Source organism: Meles meles, chromosome 5 (genome assembly GCF_922984935.1).
Source record: "Meles meles chromosome 5, mMelMel3.1 paternal haplotype, whole genome shotgun sequence".
Taxonomy (NCBI): domain Eukaryota; kingdom Metazoa; phylum Chordata; class Mammalia; order Carnivora; family Mustelidae; genus Meles; species Meles meles.
Window position 1 is genome coordinate 50,505,476 of NC_060070.1, and position 24,962 is coordinate 50,530,437.

Here is a 24,962-nt window from a genome sequence, read left to right on the forward strand (position 1 = left end):
TTTTTTTTTTTTTTTAAGCTTTCATTTTTTATTTGACAAGAGACACGGCAAGAGAGGGAACACAAGCAGGAGGAGTGGGAGAGGGAGAAGCAGGCTTCCCGCTGAGCAGGGAGCCCGATGTGGGGCTGGAGGCTGGATCTCAGGACCCTGGGATCATGACCTGAACTGAGGGCAGATGCTTAATGACTGAGCCACCCAGGCTTGCCCTCCCTGCCCCACTGCCCCCTCCCCCGCTTTTTTTTTTTTTTAAGGATTAGTTATTTAATTAAGTTCTTTGTAAGAAATTTAAAACACCAATTTGTGAGGGTAAACTCCATTTGTGAAAGAAAACACAGAGTGGAGGTAGCCTTGAAGCTGAGGAACAGCTTTGGTTTTTGACAGAATCTGTGAGTCCACAGCTTTCTGATCAACCTTGTGCTGCTCTGTAATATCGTATTTCTCTTTCTCGGTATCAAAGATCTCAACCTTCTTGTGTCTGGACTTACGCAGCTTCTTCTTGAAGTAACCATTAGTGAGATGTTTGGGGATTTTCACGCTGCTGATAACAATTTTAGCAGAAGTGCAATGATGAATTTCTGGCGTGTTCTACACAGGGGAGCTCCACTGAGGGCGAGAGGTCCAGTCACAAGAAGCAAGCCTCTGCTTAGTTGCTTCAGGAAAACCACCTCTGTGGCACCCAGTGAGGATGATCAGAATGGTCCTAGGAGTGATGCTTGCTCGCAGTTTTCTCACATGCTGACTGGAAGGTTTTTTGCTGTGGCTCAACAGATTTCAAGGCACATCTTCAGTAAGATAATACCTAGGCATTTCTTGAAGTTTAACCACTCAGGTACCACCATTCCTGTCATCACTGTCTCCACTTGTCATCATCACTTACCAATGAGTAAGAACAGCCAAGGATGGGTGATGTTGAGGGGGAACCTGCTAACATGAAAAACAGGAAAAAAAAATAATAACTGAAAGGAATTCAAAGGATTCAGAAACTGTACAGAGAAGAAAAAAGTATGCCTAGACGTCTTATAATTGAATTCCTCAGGGAGAGATAAGAGAATACATTATGGCCATGAAACAAGAGCTTGGGCGACTCTTGTCAGATAAAATTCAGGAAAACTGAAATTGAAAAAGTCAATTAAATCGCTAAGGGAAAAATGTAAGGAAATAGATCAGGAAGTGAAACAAAATAAAAACAAAGGAAAGTAAATTCCTAAAGAGTTCTAATAGAAAAACAGAAAAGAAACTCTTAGAAATTGGAAGATTAAACTAGGAGATAAATTTAAATAACAAGAATTTCTGAAAGAGAAAAGAAAAGAAAGGAGGAAATACAGTGTAGGTGAGGCATGAAAAACGTCCACGACCAAGACTTCACAGAGACTATTCGAGCAACCAGTACAACCCACTGGGCCTAGGCTCTGGCCTCTGATTAGTCCTCCCATTTTCTGCTGAGCCAGGAGTCTCTTCTAAAATGCAGGCCATATGTCTGGGTCGGACAGCATGTGAATGCTCTCCCAGGCTCTTCTGTCTTGGAGCTGGACCCTGCCTCTGTAGCTCAGCTGCTAAGGACCAACTTCAGTTCAGACGGCTCGTCCTGCCCCTCCATTTTGCTAGAAGAGGACCTCCATCTAACCATGACTATTATCTCTGTTTGCGAAATGTTCTATGGCTATCTGTTCGCTGGCCTTGGACAAATCTGCCAGCTTGGCTGGACTCCTTTCATTCCATAATTGGGAAGGTGGGCTACCCCTTCCAAAGTATGTATGTTGGTTGAGTTGTTTCCTGGTCCCGCCTGCCTGAACCTACCTTACCCTGTTCCCTACTGTTCTTCGTGCCTCCTGACTTAGCCTATAGGTCTTATTTAAACAATGTTTCATTACCTCACAGTTAAAATACATGCTGAGTGGTATTTCTGGACAATATATTTGGGCCAGGAGAAAACCATAGGCCTTATGCTGCTAAAAGATCTTAATGAACTAATGCCTGAACTAACAGGATCAGAATCCCAGAGAATTTGTTGGCATAAAATAACTCTGTGAGTCTTGAATGAAACACATAAGTCAGATCACCCGAATAAGGTCATTCAAAAAAGAAAGGAGTAAAATCACAGACAGAAACCCAGGAAAGGGCACAGAGGAAGCTCAGGGCACTACCCCATCAGCAAAACCTTTACTGAGAGCCTGCAGTGTGCAGGGTACCCTCCTTAAGTCTGTGGACACAATAGACGGCAAAGCCAGGCCTCTCCTCATTGAGCTTATGTTCTAGTAAGGGGCATAATTAAAAAGCAAAACAGATTTAACTTACTTGTTTTATTTCACAAACATACAATGACTATGTGCCACATTCCATTGCGAGAACTTTAAATAGTAACTCACTTAATCTTCCCAACATTCCTCTTAAGTCAGCGCTATTAACACTTCTCTTTTTCAGAAGAGGAAACAGAGTCAGAGAAAAATTCGGAACTGCCCAAGCCCCCCTAGCTGGCAAGTGGCAGATGTAGGCTGTGCACTCGGGCTGCCGTCCATCAGCTGCCAGCCTGCCCTCCTCAGGGGCGCCCTGCTTGGTGGGGACAGCTGACAGAGTGAGGGGCTGGACGTCGCATGGGGGCGGGGCACGCCGTTTTAGAAAGGAAAGTCGGGAGCACTCTTGGAGAAGATGCCATGCCCAGAGAGCTCTCTGTGTGCTTTGGAGCTCAAAGTTCTCTGTACAATAGCGCAGGGGGAGGAGGGTTTTTTCCCTTTCCAGTCTCATGATTAATTTTAACAGAAATAAGGAGTTTCTAGCAAGTGATGTCAATCTTTTTAAACCACTGCAAGGCCACAGTTGCCAGGAGCGGTGTCCCCAGTCACCCTGCCAAGACCAGTTGCCATGGCTTCTTAGGAATTCTTATTTCCTCTCAAAATGATATATTAGATTCTGTAGACAACGTAATTCTCACCCATCTCAAATAGGCGGTACATATCTCTGCTTCTTTTTAAGGTGTTAATGGCTTATTGCTGTGTGGCTATTTCTGCGCTCACATTTATGCTCCCTATTTTTTTTTTATAATTGCCATTAAACATGGCATTTGTAGGACCCCAGGAAAAATAGACAGAGTCTACCTGAATCTATCAAGTGAAGTTTCCAAGACTTCAATTTCCATTTCCTTTGGCCTCCACATTTCAACTTCCAGGGTTCTCTTGCTGCTTACCAGTATCTAAATTATATGTATATCCCTCGGCAATAAAATTACAGAACTAACATGCCCCGCCTCTCTTTAGTCCTGCCGTGCTTTCTGTAATTGGGAGAATCTTCAAACACACGGTAAGAGCAAGGATGGTGGGAGCCTTCCCTGGGAAGGGTGGGAGCACAGCCCTGGAAGCCTGTGTCCCTGTGCAAACTTATCTCGTCACTGTTACGTGCCATACATTTTCATTAGGTGATCAACAGAAAGGGCATGATTGCTCAGGAGCTCAACCCTGATATTTAAATTTCTTGTCCTCGACCTTAACGAGGGCATATATCAGAGCTGTAGAGTGGGGTGACATTTACGACACCGCCGCTCCATTCTGTGATGAGACACAGATCATTCAGAGGTGAGGCTTCGGGCCAGTGGCAATCCCAACGTGTGCCAAACAGCAACTGTCGTAATTACAAAACTCTCAATAAGAATAACAAACAATAATCTTGTTTTTCAAACTGCACCTCAATTAGCAGGAGCATTCCAGATTTGAAAGTGTGGGAGGAGTTTCTACCCTATGCCACTCCCTGAACACAAGAGTGCCAAGGAGGGGAAGAGCTTCTGGGCAGATGAAGACATAGAGTAGAAAGTCAGGAGTTGTGAGGAGACATTTGGAAAAGATAAAAGCCACAGAACATAAGTATATGAATCAGGCTTCTCCTCAAAGCACTAAATAAGGTCTTGTTAAAAGATCTATCTGGGACCTTCGTTGTAAGTTTTAGTAAATTCATTAAAGCTTGACTCTCAGCCATTAGGTCAAGGTATAGCCAGCAATGTTTCTTAATCCAAATTCCAGAAACAGGAGGAAATTCAGAATCTCAAGAGGGATGTCTGTTTCATTATATAACATAAAGGTTTCTCAAAACTCTAAGAAAACTGATCTGTCCAGAGGAATTCTGTGATAACTGAGTTCTCATATTGTTCCATCCTAATTCCAGACAAATTAGATCTAGGCAAACTTCATCATATTTGAAAAAAAGTCTTCAACTTAGCAAATACATCAACTGGTGATCCATCAGACAAAAGCCGTGGCCAATCTTTGAACTGCTAGACACGACCCTGAACGAAACTGTTACAACCTGTCCCCGGCCCCACCCCAGGGCAGGTAGAAATGAGGTTGGTCTCTGAGGCATGCATTCATGGGGCTGGTCATCTACTCCATAAGGAGCCCAGACATGAACTGTAGTGACTTCTGGCTACCTCTGCTCTTTTCTACTCCAAATCACAGCTTCATTTTCTCATTGGCAGCCTTGTTTCTGCTTTTCACTTGATGGGACAAAGTTCAGAGCCTGGAGAAGGTCTTTTGAGTTGATCCTGGTTATTAAAGAGGTGGTAGCTACTTAACTTTTGATAATGGGGGCTAAAGATGCTTTTGTCTGGTTTGGTGGAAACCTGGCTTGAGAAACTGGTCTCAGAACTAGCTGTTCAGGAGTCTGAGTCTTATGGACAGCTGTGCCATTCTCTGTTACAGATTTTGGTGTCTTACCCTGGTAGGTAAAACCATCATGTCAGTTTTGAAGAAACCCATTTCTTCTCCTCTGAATGGTTCCTGATCATATCTGTTGTAGGCAGCTGGGATGGGATATTGTGTATAACATGGGATCCACAGGTGCTGTATTGGGGGCCAGTCACAATCCAGGTACATTCCAGTCTTCTCTGACCTTTACCAATAGAATAATTGCAAAAATATTCTTGTGAAATAGTTTACTGTACTTCCGATCCTCACCTCAACTCTGCTGATGATCTTGGGTCATAATTATCTCAACATCTCCCCAAAGCCTCGCTTTCAGGGAAGATATATCCTCTTCCAGATCAGCCTTGACTGCACACCTTTTCTTAGCCTTAAATTTGATTGCAGCAATTTTTCCCACTGCCTTGGCTTCAGACAAAGACTAATCTCTTCCATTTGTACAATCCCTTCCTTGGGTGGGCCCCTCCAAACCAGCAGCTGATCTATCTTTATCAAGGTCCACACAGTCTTCATCTTCAATTCGTGGTTTCTTTGCTCCTAAAACTTCACCTCATTTTAACCTGAGCAGATCCCTGAAGACCTGCTTCTAGGGGTGCCCTTCTGCCTTACTTGCCAAAGGGTAATGTTGTTCCAGGAGCCCTCAAGGACATCTTCTCAGTCAGGGCTTCCAACCATGGCCGTGTTTTCACAAGCTGCCTCAGGACATCAACAGTAGGATGAGAAAAGTACACATTATTAAATACAAATATGATAGAATCCAATGTGGGGTGCTCTCTGGGTTGGTTTCCTTTCCCATCTCCCCAACCTATGTAGCTGGTCTTGACATTCCAGGGTTACTATAATGCCTGACAATCACTTTGTTTTACTTCACCACAATCTCTTTTTCCTGGGTGTCGTACTGTTGCCGAATGCTAGGGACACATGTCCCCCACCTCACCACCATCTCTGATAATGATAGGGGCAGCAGCCCCCAAGTCTCTGAGGACCCACACTATAAGGCCTCATAAGGGTATATGAGATAATCTTAACCAGACCTTTCCTGTCTTGTGGTTTTGTTTTGTTTTTTTTTTGAGAGAAGCAGGGTCTAAAGGGCAAATTTATAATAAACACCCCCTTCAACAGGGGTTTTCTTATAATTTCACACTATGTCTAAAATTGATCTCTTAACTACCTGCCCACACCCACCTAACCCTGCTTTTCTCTCTTTATTTATTTATTTAAATTCAATTAATTAACATATAATGTATTATTGGTTTCATGCTTAAGAGTCTCTTACGGTTTGTCTCCTCTGATTTCATCTTGTTTTGCTTTTTCCTCTTTTCCCCTATAACCCTCTGTTTTGTTTCCTAAATTCCACACACGAGTGAGATCATATGATAATTGTCTTTCTCTGATTGACTTATTTCACTTAGCATAACACGCTCTAGTTCCATCTATCTTTCTGATCAAAATAATTTTCATTTTTATAAAGGTTTGAGGCAAAAAAATGGGAGTACGAATTGTCAAAATTTCAAGAAAAATCTTACAGGCAACACCTCAGATGACTTCATTAGTCAGGTTGTATCTACATGCTGTGGAAGAATAGGATTGCAGAAGTGCAGAAAATATTTACTGCTTTGAAAGCTGCTTTTTGGTCACCCTAATAGTATTATTTTAGCTCTTTGGTTGGTTTGTTTGTTTGTTTGTTTGTTTTTTAAAATACCTCTTTCAAGGGGTTATATGAACTTAGTAACCTCCCCCTTGCCAATGACCAGAGCAGGGTCTAACAGCCACATCACAGGTATGATGAGGCCAGAGCTTCATGCCCTCTGGGGGAACTTCTCTCATTGTGCGTTTCTGGAAGGCAACTCGGAAAAATGCATTCTCCCCATCTTATATGACATTTGTGGAAAACTTTACTTAAAGTCCAACCATAGAAAAATTAAAGAAGACATTGATCTTGAAGCCTCCAGTTTCCAAGAGGGGAGGGGGATGGGACAGAGAACAGATGGTGATTTTCTAAATTAAAAGAGAAATAGGATGTTGTAGCACTATGTTCAACTTGTCATTCTCAAAATTTGTCTCACATTTTTATTCTTTAACTTGAATTTATTCTGATGAACATCTTCTTCAATAATATCTTCAAACTTGCTAGAAAAAGCAAGCAATACAAATTTTTTTTTTTTTTTTTTTTTTTTTAGTTCAGGCTACTCTTTCACTGAAACAGTTCAGAGATGATTATATTCAGTTTTATTTTTAAAATCTCCATTTATCAAATACTAGCATGTAAAGAAAACAGATGGTTTGATCTGAGGCTTCTTTTTGTTGTATGCAGGCTAATGTTTCAAACATCATGCCAAAATTTGATTTGTAATTTTAAAATTGCTATTTTCCCAGGCTGAGCATGGGGTATTCTCAAAATTCTCAGTGTCTCATGAAGGGAAAGCAAGATTTTTTGCCTGTGGGCTAATTCAACAAAACAAGAATGTTTAAAGGATGCATTTTTAAAAAATCAAAATGAAAAGAATTTTGTTGATTCCAATGTAGAAAAAAATCTCTTTTTAGGATGTGCACTACTTATTGTATCCAATAGATGAATGTCAGTTTTCAAATTTTCACTTCTTTTTTGGTTATTAAAATATTGATATCTCAGCATCTTTGAAAAGAAGCACACTTAAATTCATCTTTCTAGTCTTTTATCGTTTATGGTTGGGTAGAATTTTAGAGTTTATAAAACTTGGTCATACACACTATTTCATGTTATCTTTCAATTAACCTACAAAAAATTTATTTTTTCCATTTACAGATGAGAAAATTGAGGTTTAAAAAAATATCTTATTTAAGGCCAAAGAATATCAGCTATGGAGTCAGGGCTAAAATGAGGTTTTTATATCCACTGAAATTCTTTTTTTTTTTTTTTTAAAGATTTTATTTATTTATTTGACAGAGAGAGACCACAAGTAGGCAGAGAGAGAGAAGGAAGCAGGCTCCCTGCGGAGCAGAGAGCCCGACGTGGGGCTCCATCCCAGGACCCTGGGATCATGACCTGAGCCGAAGGCAGAGGCTTTAACCCACTGAGCCACCCAGGTGCCCCGATCCACTGAAATTCTTAACGAGTACCTATCCTCTGTCAAGCACCATTCTGACACTGGAAGTAATAAAAGAAAAATAATTATCTCAAACAGTTACCGAGCACTAGATGCCAGGTACTACCCCAAATACCGACATGCATTGTTTCCTTTTCCTTTCATCTTTTCAACAAATCTATGAAATAGAAAATATTAAAGTTCCCATTTTACATACGTGACAACTGAGGTCTAGAGACTTACTTAAGGTCATACAGACAGAAATGGGGAATTGTCACTTCTTAATCATTTAACTAGCACTTACCTCTTTTTGTCTAGGTCGCAGTTCCCTCCTGTGTGCTGGAGCTGCTCAGGGAGGCGGTCTCTGCAAGACGGAGCCACCTCTCGAAGCACTGGCTGCCATGATAATGGCTGCTCGCTATAGTGTCTTTGCATTTTTGCATGACCCTCAAGTTGCCAAGATGCAAACCTGATTCAAAGAAGCTAAAGCAAAAAGGATGTCTATTGACTCATTGAATCCAAGGGAGGGCTGAACAGCCAAACCATGCACCCATGAAAAGGACAGGGATGCTGCTGGTCGCAGGCACTGCTGGAACCAGAAACTTCAGTGCTGATGGAATGCTTGCCATCTCTTGCTCTGACTTCTTTGTGCATGTTGGCATCATTCTTCGTCACTACCAATGGCTTTTTTTTTTTTTTTCCCAAATAGTAGAAATCCTGTCACTGTTGGCTCATGCAGTTCATCTTTTGACTTTCACCAAAGAGAGTCTAACTTTCTTGGGTCTAGTTGGAACAAAATCCCCACAAGGGCTCTGACTCGCCTGGCTTATATAAGAAGCCACCTCTGGACCAGTTCTATCACACATGAACCTGCAAGAGTTGACATGTACACCTGTGTGGTTTGTGTGCTTGACAAAGGGGCCCAGTCACAGGGCATGTGGGGATTGGGATGAAGCCCAGACTCTGCTCACCAAGATGTACAGCCTGCAATAGGCGTCTTCCTGGAGGAAGGAATGCCCTTTGCTTCTCTCAGACAGTGGGGCTTGTCACACTGGGCACCCACTGGGCTGAGCCCTTTTTTAAACAGGTATAATTGACATGAAACTTTATACTAGTTTCAGGGATGAAATGTAATGATAGAATATTTGTATATATTGTGAAACAATCGCCCCCTAAGTCTAGTTAACATCTGTCATGATACATAGTCACGAAAATAATTTTTTCTTATCACAGAAACTTCTAAGATCAACTCTTTTAACAACTTTTAAATATGCAATACAATAATATTAACCACAGTCATCATGCTGTTTGTAATATCTGCGTGACTTATTTTATAACTAAGAAATCTGTACCTTTGACTCCCTTCACACATTTCACCTCCCAGTCCCCTATTTCTGGTAACCACTGATCTGTCCTTTGTATCTATGAATGAACACCCCCAACCCCAATTTTATTTTCACACGGAGATATTGATTAGGTTTGTGGCTGTTCCATGTAAAATATGACAGTTTCTGAGGAAACAATATATTTGTAGACAGAAGAAGAAAAGGGAAGTATCAATTTCAGAAAAAGAGGAGCTGTTCAACGGAACACTGAAAGGGAATTTAAGCTGCTTGCTGTACCAAAAGGTTTCTTGCTTAGTAACAGTGAGTGAATTCTCCTTAGAAAACTATTTCTACTTCATGTAAATTTTTAAAAAACAGTTTCACAATGAAGTCATGAAAAAATGGCAAATAGGGGCTAAAATGTGAGCAGAAACCACTGCCCTTTCAAGGTCTAATAGCACATGGGGGGAGGGGGCGCCTTGTGACCCCCAGGCATTACACATCGTCTCTTCGAGGCGGCAGAAGCTCTCTCACAGTGGATTTCAATTAAACAATTTCATGGTTTTTATGAGAAAAGACAGTCTGACATTTAATAGAGATGCTGATAGTCTGATAGTCTTCGCTACCAAAATGCTACTGAAAACAGCTCTGGTTACATTTAAGTGATATTTTTAGCACCAGAGCAGCAAAAAATTTAAAACTTTAAAACCAAAACAATTCTCATGGGTCAGAGCAAGGTTTTCGTTGGAAGACAGTCACACCACCTTTACCAGGTAGGCTCAAAGCCAAGGGCTGTGTGTAGTGCTGAGAGCATGTGTTTAAAAATGGCGGCAAAAGGCTGGACCCAGGAGCTTGACCAGCCAGGCCCTGTTTCAGCGCAGGCCACACACCCCAAGTCATGACACAAAGCCCCCCAGCTATTTATTCTGAGATAATCCATTCTCTACTGGCAGTCTTCTTCCCTGGGTCACATATGTGATGTCAAGTGCCAGGTCTGCAAACATTATCAGGCCGAATGCAGCAGGGGAAAATCTGACATTTCAAGGGCTGCGATAACGAACTGTACCATTTCATCTTGGGTGGCATTTCCCCCAGCTAGAGTGGTTTTTGAAATTTAGACTCTACCTGGGTGGCCGCCATTTGCTTTAGTTCCTTATTGTTCCTGGCTCTGTTCCCCTCCCGTGGATCCTTCTTTACTAGCCCACACTCTGATGTCTTTGATTTGCCCACATCCTCCTGCCCTGCCTTTCTGCTTCCTTTTTTCTTAGGGGTTTTCTTTGTTCAATTAACGACTTAGGACTTCAAGAAGAGAATAGCCATGGAGAATTGGAGAAGTAGAAAGTTGTAGCCAAGCCATTGGGGGGGGGGGGGCTCTCCCTGTCTTGATGCTCCTCCTCTCCTTCATTTCTCTTACTTCTCTCTCTTCTTCTTACAATTCACGCATCATCTTCTCTTCACTTACTCTCTTGTCTCTTTCTTCATCTTCCCTGTGACCGATGCCTCCTTACACAATTTCTCTTGTCGGGAAAGATAACAGTGTATTCAGTACATTTAAAATGTGATGATTGTTTGTTCGATTAAAGCAATTTCTCTTCAGCGTGGGACTCAAGGGATTTCTTGGGAAAGGTGTGGGGTGTGTAGGAATTGTCAGGCTCTACACCCGTTCTCACACGGCTCCCTTTCCGTGCGTGTGGAACTTGAGGAAAGTAACATCTATCACTTCCAGGTGGTAGCTTTAAGCACAATTGGCCAGGCCCTCTTCCCCTCAGCCATCGTGACTGGCCATGTTTCTGAAGGTGGCTGCTCCCTCCACTGAGTCCGGGAAGGAGCATGACTTTGAGCAGAGGATACACCTGACTTTCATTAGGCGCAGAGATAAACAAGGAATAAACCTTTCTTATTTTACGCCACTGAGATTCTTACTTGTTACTGCAGCATAATGTTGTTATAGCACAGGAGCTGATAACAAGGAAGACAGAATGACATGTTTCCTACTGAGTAAGCCTCGTGGAAAATTTCCATTTGCACCATGAAATTGCAGCTTGCAACTCACTGAGATGGGGAAGGTAGGCCAGGGACAGAGGCTATTTTTAGTGCTTAGCACCTGAGTTTTGCTTGTGCTTCAGACAGGAAAGAACTATATCAAATCAATTACTGTGCTGCTTGTGATATTTTCTTCCTACTCCCTACTCTCCAGCCCTCAGCGGGGCCAGGTGGTTCTTTACCTGTGACCTCAGGGGATGGGGCACTGCTCTCTCCTTCACTGGTGTGATGGAAACAAGATGGAGCTGTTTCTTATTGCCCACAGCCCAGCTGGAACCAAGCTGTACCTCTAAGCAAGGCTTTATCGAGGATTTGGGAAAAATGGAAGGGAGATGCAACCCTGAGAACAGCTTACATTGCTGACCAAACACAAGCCTGTTACAGGAGCTCCTGGCTCTCCCCATCTCTCCAGACGTGATGGAAGCTTCTATTCCTGTTACACTCTCCAATCCTTACACCACTCCCAGCATCAGAAATGCTAGAGGAATCTCCCTGCATTAGACCAATGGCCCCCATGGGAAGGAAAATTTTCTCTTTCCCAACTTGCTTACAAAATCCTTATTTCTTATCTCTGGCTTGATCATCCTGAGAGAATCTGCTCCTTTCAAGGAAACTGAATCCTCGCCTTCATGTACCATGATCTGACCCTATGGCCCCACAAGACAATCACACAGTTGTATTAGAAAGGATACAACAGGCTCTGCTATGGCAACAAACAACCTAATACCTCAGAAAGTCACTCATAGTTCAGAAAAGTCTTTCATTTGGTCTGTTACTGGCATTCGGGGAATCTTCTGATCATGCTTCTGTAGTGTTTAGTTTTCAGAATTAATTGAAATTTGTTACTTTCAGACATTTCCTCTTACCTTGTCTGGCAAAATCCTACTACTTTTAAGTGTCAGTTTCTCTGTGAAGCCTTCCCTGGGTCTAAGCAAAGTGAATTCTTCCATTCTGAGTAATTCCGTAGCACGACCCTCCATGCCTTTTTGACAAAATCATTTACCTTGTTATATTGTGATTTTCTAGAAGATAGCCTCCTGAGGACAGGAATTAGGTCTTTTTTCTGCCTAGCGCAGTACTTGGGATAAAGGAGCCTTGCAATAGAAATCACCTGCATGGATAGGTGACATTAATGATGTCATTATTTCCCCAATTTATTCTTGGATCATGCATGTATGTTTCTGTCCTGTGGGGCTGTGGGATATAGTTATTTAATGTACATATATAAAAATGGTTATATACATATATATATGGTTATAGATATAGTCTGTGTAGCATCACATCTAAAGGGATGTGTTCAGAATAGTCCATATTGAAACTCTCAATATAGTTCATGGATTCATATATACAAAAGTTTGAAAACGACTTAGGTAGGCAACCACATCCTAAAAAGGAAGCTTGAAGTTCTTATTTGCCAAATAAGGCTTCCCATATCCTGTAGTAGTAACCCCATATTCACCCCTGAGCCACTTCTTTTGTATTTTAAATTAGAACTTTTTAAAACATTTTCCTTTTTTTTTTTTTCCTTAAAAGCACATGACACAGTCTTATATACATAGCCTGGTAGTTTGAGATATTTTTAGTATGAAATAAAGGAAATAGATGGATGATTTCTTTTCTTGACAAGGATTTTTAAGCTCACATGATAAATTAGCTTTTGCAACATATTTCTTCATCTGAGTTCTCCTTTTCCGGTTTCACCCCTTATTTCTTGTGAGATGAGCATGTTAAACTTTGCTGAAAAAACAAGAAGAAAGAGTAGCAGATTTTAACTGAGTTATTGTAGAATTGTGTTGCTACATTTCCCCCTCTTTTATTGGTAGTGGTATTTTGTCATTTGTCAGCCCATGCAAATATCCTTTTTTTCCTCCCATAAGTCAAAAATGACTTCTTTTAGGGCATACAGGATAAGTTGTAATAACACATTTGGTAGCTCTAAATAATTCTCTTCTATCAATGTACACAGTGAATGTTATTAATGGTAAAGTCTTTGCATGGGCCCTGAGAATAACCAATAACTCAACTTGTCAGCATTTTGATAACTACAGGCTTCAATTTAACATGAAGAAATATAGGATTCAGTTTAGCAGTTTCAAAAGCAATGAATACAGATGATGAAATCTCTTCTTTGAGGCAAAGAGACTGAAAATTATTATACATAGACACTTATTTCTAATAATGTCATTTCAACTTACTTCTCAGTTGCCTGATATTAGAAGTATTTGTCCAGGAACTGGATGAGAATTTAATCATTATTTCAGAGCTCCTGGCCCAATCTCAGGGACCAACAGAAAAATCTTATCAGCAACAGGGAGGCAATGCTTCTCATCCCTTTCCTCCACTGTTACCTCTTCTCTCTTTTTCCCTTCCAAGTTTATTTTGAACTCTTCCAGAAATAGTCCTCCTTCAGCTGGGAACTAACCACAATGGTAGGGTGGTTGTCACCTGATATGGCTTTTTGTCCGGTCCCTTCTTCCATCCTCACACACTTCAAAATTCAGATCAGGCCTCCTTCTTCTGAAAAATTCCCTCTGTCTTCTGAGACATAGGAAGCTTCAAATCCCGTTGCGATGCCATTGCTGGGTGCCACCAGCACTCCCCCCTCCCCGACCAACTTCCCCAGCTGTAGCTGCAGGCAGGCCTCTCCCAAAGTACCAGCCATGCTTCTCAGAGCCTTGGGAAGAGTTAGGGAACAGCACACACTTTAAAGCTCTCTTCATGGGAGATTTCCCCAAGAACCTATGTTAGCTAGCACCAAGTATTGCTTGGTTTATGGTGTTAGTCCCACACCTGCCTTACGAGTTTGCCCTTTTCCCTACTTCCATGCATCTTGTGTTTCCCTCCCTTACGAACCTCTATTGTAATCATCTGGATACTCCTCAGGTGGCATCTTGGGCCGTGGGCTCCCTGAGGGAAGGTACCACATTGTCTACTTCATCGTATCCAGAAAGCCTGGCGTAGTGGTAGAAAGTGCTCAATAAATACCAAGAAATGAATGGATGAATATTCAAAAATCACAGACAGGGGGCACCTGGGTGGCTCAGTGGGTTAAAGCCTCTGCCTTCAGCTCAGGTCATGATCCCAGGGTCCTGGGATCAAGCCCCACATCGGGCTCTCTGCTCCGCGGGGAGCCTGCTTCTCCTCTCTCTCTGCCTGCCTCTCTGCCTAGTTGTGATTTCTCTCTGTCAAATAAATAAAATTAAAAAAAAATCACAGACAGCAATATCATAAATGTTGGCTTGGGTACTTCTTTTCTACATTTCTAGGTTTCTGGCGTCTATATTCTAATGGGATTCTATTTTGCCTCTAACGTCAGCTCTGACATAAAAAGAGCAGGCCCACTCTTGGAGATGGTATGTTACAGGGAGGCCAGGGACAGTCCTGGGAACTGGTCATTGGTGTAGCAGAGTTTCAGGCCACCAGCTTCGTGTCACTGAGGACAGCATCAGCAGCAGCTCATTCTAGAATATTTCTATCATATAGCTACAACGTAACAAAATTACCCCCAAAGCACAGACAATAGTAAAATGTTGTGAAATAATTAAGAAGTGGAGGAGTTTGAGTGCTTATCATCTTAGTTTTTCATATAATTTATTTCATTTTAATTTCAATAGAATTTTTAATAATTGCCCTATGTAGCAGCTGGCTGGCAAAATTCCTGATAATGTAATAATTTTCTCTCATGAAAGTGGTTTCAGAAACCACTGGATAGGACTCTTCTCAACTGGCCTTCAGTACCAAACCTTCCCCAGACCTTCAGTACCAACCTTGAAACCACTCAGGATCACTCCACCTTCTCCCTTTCTAGCATTTTCAACCCCAAATATCTGCTCTTTGATTGAAACCACCCGTTGCTTTGGTTAGTGGCAGAGAAGTACATAGATTTGTAAAAAAAGAACAGATAGACTGGAAAGAAGATTGGGACATTCTTGAACTTTAAAAAACCTGGAACCTTTTATCAAGTATCAAGTTGTAGGCGAGTAACCTGCTTCAACTTACTATTTTTATATTTGGCACCACAAGGCATTTCGGTGCCTCACCACCTCCCAAATCTTGGTCGATTTCAGTCACTCACTTTCTATCCAACTGTATTTCCTGGACTGTAGATCACCTTCTCAACTTTCTAGAACGTACAAACGAGCTTTAAAATTCCACTTCAAACTAGAATTGTGTCTTGACTTCTGGAGGAAATGAAGATTCCACCACCATTACTTAGTCCTGCTGCCCCACCAACCAAACCAAATTTGCTCATTTTATTTTCTTAATTACGGTGCCACCCCCCCAACAGCCCTCTATGGGCCTTTGTTTTGCGACTAGCTAATGACTATACTGAGTATTGTCATTGCCCTTTTATATGTCTACTTCAGCCTGATGTTCTTGATGAGTAGTGCTCAGGAATCATACCCATTTAATTTTCTTCGCATCTTCCTCCAGAAAAAACCATGAGCAGCTTTACAAATGTCTTTTCCTAGCTGCAGGGGATGGGGGTCTTCACAAGGAACTGATTGATAGGTGTGGAACCATGCTGGGGGGCGGCAGTATAGGAAATAATCAATCTTAGAGTGTGATTCCTCATTAAAGAGTAGTCATGATGATGATCCTAATGCTTTCGCGCTTCTGGCATGGTCCCCGGGTCCTAGCACATTATGCATGCCCCACGGCCTCTAAGGAGATTGTGCCAAGACACACTCAAAAAGCCACAGTCGTTGTATCTTTTTAGATGTATTTTCTAAGTTATGAATACATGACACATAAACAAATTCCAGCTATTCTGTGCATTATGAGTAATGAAACAATATTTCAGTTGCTTTATCCTTGAAAACAGTAACAACCATTAGGGTTTATTTCTAAATGTTTAATTCATCGCCGCAGTCATCAGCATCTGGGCTACAGATTGCAGACCTACTTCCTAGAACTCTATTTCTAAGTGAATGGCATTTCCCTGAACAATTCTGTAGAGAGAACATACAGTATTTACATTCCTCTCTGTTCTTCTTTGCGTTCTGCCCAAATTTACAACAAGCATATTTGGGATGAGAATGATGTCGCTGAAGAGTAAGTGTATTCTCTCAAATGGTTAAGAGGAAAAACTAAACTAGACTAGAGGAAAACAACCGTTTTAGAGAGATTCTTTTGGTTGGGTTGCTTTTTTTTTTCTTTTAAATTTACATATAGCTTACTCAGTCTTTTTGTAAGGGCACACTTATCACTTCTATTCTGATTTTCTTTGCTCATAAATACCTGACGAAACATAATTCACTTAATTAACAGTTCTCTAAATAGACTTGAGTTTGCTGCCTTAGGGGATAGACACTGGAGGCCCAAAACTACTGAGTTGTCTGGCAAAACTCCAGAAAGGCCTGATCACATGCTTGGATGGAAGAAACAGAACAGACTGAATCGCAAATGACAATAGCAGAGACCCAGACCTCTGAGCACAGGAGTGAGGGGATGGAGAGGAGGCGAGCCTCCCCCGTTTTCCTTGTCTAAAAGGCCAGTAGTAGGCACAATATTTATGAATTCCAGTGATACTGAAAGACATATCCACAGAGCTCAAAAATCAGAACAGGCAGATGTTTGTCAAGCCAGTTTACTGGAATTTCTGGAAATTACATTTCAGTCATTTGATATGACCTTTTGTTCGCTGGAAGTATGAAACATATGAATAAGAATTTAAAAGAGAAACAAAACAGACAAAATGAAGTTGATGGAAACCAGCAAAATAATGTCTCCTGGGCTGACAGAAACTTATACTGTCTACAGCCTGAGTACTGGAGCTACATTTTTGAGGTTTGGAGGTTTCCTGCTAACAACGTGGATTTGGGGACCGCAAGATACCTGGGGCAAAGGTGGTTGAATTATCTGACTTTGTGGTTTTAGAGAGCAGTTACAAAGTTCATACAGCTGAGGTTAAAGTGGGCCATGTGCATTGGGTGAAATGTTTGTGACTGTTAATTTCAGATTTTGATCAGCACTTTAGGTCTCTGTATTTCTTTACTCCTAGGTTGATATGATACTTGACCAACAAAGAGTAACCAGAGGGAAAATTAATAAACTTTTAAAGATAGATTACCCCATTTAAATTATCACCTGTGGTAAACGGTTCAATGTTGCTGTGTGGTTATCTTTTCTCATTTCAGTCCCTGAAAGCATCCTGATGGTAGAGCTCAGGCTCTGCCTCTAACTCAGGGAATGTGATACACCTGACTTCATGTATTCAACCACCGATATTTACTAAACACCTACTCTGGGACAAGCATAGTGCTAGGCAATGTGCTACCAGCTAAAGCAGCAAATTATGAAAACTTGGAATGGACATGGAAAAAGGAGTGTAGTAATACAAACTGTACTCTGAGATTTTGCAAAGAACCTCGTGCTGTGGCTGAACAGTGCTGGCCTTCGAGCAGGGTGAGGGCCACAAATTCTTGTGCTTGGCCCCCAAGTAGGTCTTTTTTGTAAAATAAACTCAGTATCTTTTTTTCTTTAAAGATTTTATTTATTTATTTGACAGAGAGATCACAAGTAGGCAGAGAGGCAGGCAGAGAAAGCGGGGGAGGAGGCTCCCCGCTGAGCAGAGAGCTCGATGTGGGGCTCGATCCCAGGGTCCTGAGATCATGACCCAAGCCAAAGGTAGAGGCTCAACCCACTAAGCCACCCAGGCACCCCTAAACTCAGTATTTTGAGTTAGGAGATTATACACACGCACACTTCCTATTTCTATTTCTCTCAAAAAATCAGAAAATCTGGACCATTATATCTGCAGGGCTACAAGCCATTGGATGTGGGTAGTGATCCTCATAAGGCAACTGAGTTTTCCATTTCAACAGTCTTCTGGTGGCGAGGGAGTAAATAAATGCCTGTTGCTATTATACCCATGGCTTCTCCCATTTACCCTACCTGCCTGGCTGAAAAGAAACTTGGGTCTCTCTTAGAATTCTGCATGAGGGCTGTCTTATATCCTCTAAGACAATAGTACCTCACAGCGTTGGTGAGAAGATCAAACAACCCTGGGAAAGTACCTGCTGCATCAGAAGAATAAATACCCAACTTTTATATCAACATGGACAGGACTGGAGGAGATTGTGCTGAGTGAAATAAGTCAAGCAGAGAGAGGCAATTATCATATGGTTTCACTTACTTGTGGAGCATAAGGAATAACACGGAAGAGATGGAGAGGAGAAGTGAGTTGGGGGAAATTGGAGGGGGAGACAAACCATGAGAGACTGTGGACTCTGAGAAACAAAGTGAGGGTTTTAGAAGGAAGAGGGGTGGGGGGGTAGGGTGAGCCTGGTGGTGGGTATTGTGGAGGGCACGTATTGCATGGAGCACTGGGTGTGCTGCATAAACAATGAATCTTGGAACACTGAAAAAGTAAAATTAAATTAAATTAAAATACGTGCTATACATGTGTGAGCTATTGTTTTATTATTAAACACATAAATATTATATAATTAACTGTTAATTGATATAGAACTATTAAACTACATAAGAGTTAAAAACTATGAATTCTATATGATTTTTCTTTGTTGTGTGTTATCATCAGCAGTATGTCAAGAGTGACCAAGAAACTGTAATTTACTGGGATGTATCTTGCTGGTGAGGAACAGAAGCAAAGACACTAGAAAAGTAACAAAATGTCAGAGTCCTTCACTTTTGTAGGCCATTTCTAGGGCCCGAGAGAGACATTAGAAATGTGTCCACATAGTCATATGTTTCTGTAAAATTAGCCAGAGTAAGATATTTTCACCAGCTAAGACAATTGTCCCTTTCCATTCCATTGTTTCCTTGTTAGACTTGCCTTACGGTCTCAGGGTTTCAGAATGGCATGGGTTCTGAGAGACAAAGAAAGGGAGTTAAGCTGAGGAAACATTTACTTTTGGGGCGTATTTATATAACTCAACAGAACTTCGTATTTTTACTTATTGCTCGGTGTCCAGGTGGAGGAATGACTTCCAGGAATACCACTATTGTCCCCAGTGCGGACTCATCCAACTTGTAAGTGTCACAGATTTTACGACAATAGGAACATGCCCTGTCTACTCAGCCCTAGATACGAGGGCCACGCAGGACAAAGGAGGCTACACACATATGGACCTGAAGCCAGTCTGCTGAAATTTCCTCCAATGATCAGACGTGGGATATTGTTAGTGGAAGATTTGGTCTCCACAATATGTACCCAAAATGGAAATTTTATTGGGGACAAACTCAATAATTCAGGATACACAGAGTGAGCCTAGGCGAGACCAGCAGAAGAACCATGCTGTCAACCTACAAAGCTGTGGGAAAAAATAAATTTTTGTTGTTTTAAGGCACTACATTTTGAGGTGGTTTGTTACAGAGCACCAGATAACTGATACACAGTAGTTCATTTTTTGTTGTTGTTGTTGTTGAGTAGAGTTTCATTGTATGGATATACCACAGTATAATTTAGACATTAATTTTCTTAACTGTTTTTTTGTTTGGTTTGGCTTGGTTTTGACTATTATGGAAGAGTTGCTGTGAGAATTCTTGGACAGGTTTTTTTAGGAATACATTTTCATTTCCTTAAATACCTACGAGTTGAATTGCTAGATTATATGGTAAGTATGTGTTTAAACTACCACATTGTTTTCCAAAGAAATTTTATCTTTATATATTCCCAGCAGCAATGTAGAAGAGTTCAGTTTGTAACAAGTGCTGTCCATCTTCTCAATTTCAGCTATTCCAGTTAGTGTAAACTGGTATCTCATTGTGGTTTTAATTTACATTTCCCTGATGACTAACAATGTTTAGCATCTTTTCACATGTATTTTGGCCACTTATATAACTATAATCATATAATTTGTTTTGTGAAGTGTCTATTTCCATTTTTGCAGTTTTTTAAAAAATGGGGTTTTTTTGTTATTGAGTAGTAGGAATTCTTCATATATTCTGGGTATGAATCTTTGGTAAAATATTTGTATTGCATTTTCTCTCAATTGTGGTTTGCTTTTTAATCATCTTAATGATATCTTTTGATCACAGAAGCTTTGAATTTTGATGGAATATATTTTATGATTATTATCTTTTTTGTCCTTCTATGAAATATTCACCATCTCTAAGGTCACAAGGATTTTTTTTATGTTTTTTTTTTCCTAGAAGTTTTAGAATTTTACCCTTTGGTATGTGTATATTATTTATATCGAAGACTATATACATGTATGTATGTATGTACATGCTATTATTCTGCTTCTCTGATTGAATCCTGACCGATACACAGCTCAAACATCAGGAAAGCTTACGCAGAAATTTAGATCTCTAGTAGAACATTTTCCTCTCTCAACTTCACTAAAAATCCCCAGTTTTTAGGTTAACCGGATTATAGTGGTACACCTAAATGATGCATATTTTACTTCCAAAACCCAAAGAGACCCACTGGACATTGTGACACCTTTTTAGGAGGCCCAGATGCAGAATTTTCCTTCACTTTGGAAAAGATATGTCAACATGTCCTAGACCAGTGGACCTCTAGAAACTTTAGAGGTGGCAGGCCCCTGTACTTTGAGGGATTTATTTTACACTCCTTGATATGGATGTGTATTAACAGTTTTCCTAGGGTAGCTGTTGCTTCCTGCTTAGCAACTGGTCGATGATACCAATGTAATGAAACCATGTGATAAGATCTGCTATGAAGTGAGTGGGTTTCCTGAGCACCAGATAATGGCATTGCACCAGAGACCTGGCATGGGTCTGTGTTAGGACTTTGAAGTTGTGCTGTTGGCCTTGCCATCCAAAAGCAAAGAGTCCCTGATGACATTTGCTAATAGTTATAGATTTTTTAAAAAAATGCAATAACAAGCTCAATCACTATATACCATGAGCCAGGGGATGTATCGATTTGTTCCAGTAACAAAACATACCTGGATTCCAGATGCAGTTGGAGTCATTGCCTGATTACAGTAATGTGCTGAATGTAATTTCCTGAATTCCATCGGCTTTCTGCACAGGCAAAATGAATGAATTCAATGGGAATATTGTGGAAATCACCATCCTTCAAGGGACACTTTCAAGTGTTTGGTGAGGATACTCTGCACCTTTCCTCTTCCAGCAATGCAACATGACTTTGAGTTGACCATTTGGTAGTTAGAGTGGTTCTAGTGGCTTCCTCTTCATTAACTTTATACCTTAAAGAGCTAGAGAAAGAAGAATAAACCAAGCCCAAAGTTGGCAGAAGGAAGAAATAACAAAAATTAGACCAGAAATAAATAAAATTGAAAGTAGAGAAAAATCAACAAAATTAAGAGTTGTGTTTTCTTTGAAAAAATAAACAAAGTTGACAAATTCTAAGCTGTACTAAGAAAAAGAGAAAAAAGAGTCAAATAAAATGAGAAATGAAAGAAGAGACATTATAACGGATGATACAGAAATAAAAGCTATCACAAAAGAGTACTGTAAACAATTATACCCCAAAAACTTGTTAACAAAAAAGAAATGAGTAAATTCCTGGAAACATATAGCTTATCCAAACTGCATCATGGAGAAATAGAAAGCCTACACAGACTCATACTAGTATGGAGATTGAGTAGATAGTTAAGAAATCTTCCAGCAAAGTTTATGCCCAGATGGTCTCACTGGTGAATTTTACCAAATATATGAAGAAGTACTTTTTTTAAAGATTTATTTTTATTTATTTCAGAGAGAGAGAGAGCTGGGAGGATGGGCAGAAGGAGAAGGGGGAGAGTCTCAAGCAGACTCTGCACTGAGGAGAGAGCCCACTATGGGGCTCTATCCCATGACCTCAACACCACCACTCTGAGACGATGACCCAAACTGAAACCAAGAGTCAGATGCCCAAAAGACTGCGCCACCAAGGTGCCCCAAATACTTAAATAAGTATTAACACTGCTCCTTCTCAAATTCTTCCAAAAAAACCAAAGAAGAGGAAATACTACCACATTCATTTCACAAGGCCCAGTATTGCCCTGATACCAAAGTTAGACAAAGACACCAAAAGAAAGGAAAGCTACAGGCCAATATCCTTGATGAATACAGATGCAAAAATCCTTAGCAAAACACTAGTAAATAATCTGCAGTTTATTTATCCAATCACCCACTAAAAAACACCTTAATTTCTTCCAGGTTTTGGCAATTATGAATAAAAGTGGCTATACACATCTGTGTGCAGGTTTTTGTGAGAATATGTTTCCAACCCATTTGTAAAAAATTACCAAACTGTCTTCCATAGTGGCTGTATCATTTTGCATTCCCACTACCAATGAATGAGTTCCTATTGTTTCACATCTTTGCCAATGTTTGGTGTTGTCAGTGCTTTGGATTTTGGCCATTCTAATAGGTGTGTAGTGGTATCTTATTGTTGTTTGAATTTGCAAGTCCTTAATGACATATAATATTGAGTATCTTTTCATTGCTTATTTGTCATCTGTATATCTTCCTTGGTAATATCTATCAGTTCTTTTGCCCATTTTAAAAATTGGGTTCTTTGTTTTCTTATTTAAGTTTTAAGAACTAATTTTATATTTTAGATAACAGTTCCTTATCAAATATGTCTTTTGCAAATATCTTCTAATCTGTGGCTTGTCTTCTCAGTCTTTTACAGAGTAGAAGTGTCTTTTATAGAGTAGAAGTTTGAAATTTTAGTGAAGTCCACCTTATCAATTATGTCTTTCATGGTGTAACTGAAAAGTCATCACCAAATTCAAGGTCATCTAGATTTTCTTCTGTGTTACATTCTTGTGTGTTTTGCATTCAGGTCCATGACCTATTTTCAGTTAATTCTTGTGAAGGCTAGAAGTCTGTATCTAGATCCAAGTTTTTAGATGTGCATATCCAATTGTTTCACCACCATTTTTTGTAAAGAGTATTTTTCTACGTTGTATTGCCTTTGCTCCTTTGTCAAAGATAAGTTGACAATACTTATGTGGGTCTATTTCTGGGCCCTCTATTGTGTTTCATGATATATTTGTCTATTCTTTTGCTAATATCGCATTTGATTATGGTAGCTTGTTAGTAAATTTTGGAATTGGTTAGTGTCAGTCTTTCAACTTTGTTCTTCTTCTACAATATTGTGTTGTCTATTCTGGGTCTTACGTCTCTCCACATAAACCTTAAAATGAGTTCATCAATATCAACAAAATAATTTGCTGGGGTTTCAGTTGGGATTGTATCAAATCTACAGATCAAATTGGAAAGAACTGACATCTTGACAAATTTGAATCTTCCTACCCATGAAAATGCACTATCTTTCTATTTATACTTTCATTTCTTTCATAAGAGTTTTATAGTTTTCTTCATATAGATCATGTATATATTTTGTTAGATTTATAGTTATATATTTCATTTTAGGGGACTAAAGTAAATGGTAGGTGTTTTTAACTTCAAATTCCATTTGTTCATCACTGGTGTATGTAGGAATGTGATTAACTTTTGTATATTAACCTTGTATCCTGCAAACTTGGAAAAATCTTCCATTAGCTCCAGTTCTTTTGTTGATTCTTTTGGATTTTTTACATAGACAATCTTTTTATTAAAAAGACAGTTTCATTTTCTTTTTTCAAACTGCCCTTTATGCTTTTTTTTGTCTTCTTGCATTTTCAAGGACTTACAGTATAATGTTGAAAAGGAGGGGTAAAAGGATACAAAAATATAGATTTGAAGGTATACATGCACCCCAATGTTTATAGCAGCATTATCAACAATAGCTGGACATATGGAAAGAGCCCACATGTGCATTGACTGATAAGGATAGAGAAGGTGTGGTATATATATACATGGAATAATACTCAGCCATCAAGAAAAATGAAGTCTTGTCATTGGCAACAACATGGATGGAGCTAGTGTGTATAATGCTAAGCAAAACAAATCAGTCAGAGAAAGACAAATATCATATGATTTCCCTCATATGTGGAATTCAGGAAACAAAATAATGAACATATGGTAAAGACAAATAAAGGAGAGAGAGAGCGCGCGCACGAAGCAAACCCTAAGAGACTTTTAACAATAGAGAACAAACTGAGGTTTGATGGAGGGAGGTGGGTGGAGGATGGGAGAAATAGGTGATGAGTATTAAGGACGGCCCTGCTGTGATGAGCACTGGGTGTTATATGCAAGCGATGAATCAGTAAATTCTACTCCTGAAACCAATATTATACTGTATGTTAACTAACTAGAATTTAAATAAACATTCAGAAAAAAGGAAAGGATTGGTGAGAGGGGACATCCTTGTCTTGTTCTCTTTTTTTTAGTTTTTATTTAAATCCCAGTTAGTTTACATACAGTGTAATATTAGATTCAGGTGTACAATTTAGTCATTCAACACTTCCAGACAACACCTCTTGCTCATCACAGAAAGTGCTCGCCTTAATCCCCATCACCTATATAACCCATCTCCTTACTCCCCTCTCTTCCGGTAACCATCAGTTTGTCTACAGTTAAGAGTCTGCTTCTTGGTTTGCTTCTCTCTCTTTTTCTTTGTGCTTATTTGTTTTGTTTCTTAAATTCCACATATGAATGAAATCATGTGGTATTTGTCTTTCTCTGACTTATTTCACTTAGCATTTTACTCTCTAGTTCCATCCAAATCCTTGTCTTGTTCTTGATCTTAGCAGGAAAGCTTCTCAATTCTTGCCATGAAGTATGTTAGCTGTAGGCTTTTTGTGGTTATTTTTCAAGTTGAGGAAATTCCACTCTATTCCTAGCTTACTGAGATGCAATCATTTTTAATGTCCTAGTTTCTTAACTCTAGTGACATGTTTTGGGTTTTACTTTATTTTTGATATTTAAATTCAGGGATGGCAATCTATTACCCTCAATATCTATTACAGATGAGAAAGCTAAAACTATATTAGGAAAACTGAAAGCCCGGAAACAGT

At 40.0% G+C, this 24,962-nt stretch overlaps 1 pseudogene; it reads right to left on the minus strand.

Annotated features, from left to right (window-relative positions):
• Positions 1-285: 285 nt before the first annotated feature.
• On the minus strand, positions 286-840 carry LOC123942506 (annotated as a pseudogene).
• Between the last annotated feature and the right edge of the window lie 24,122 nt (positions 841-24,962).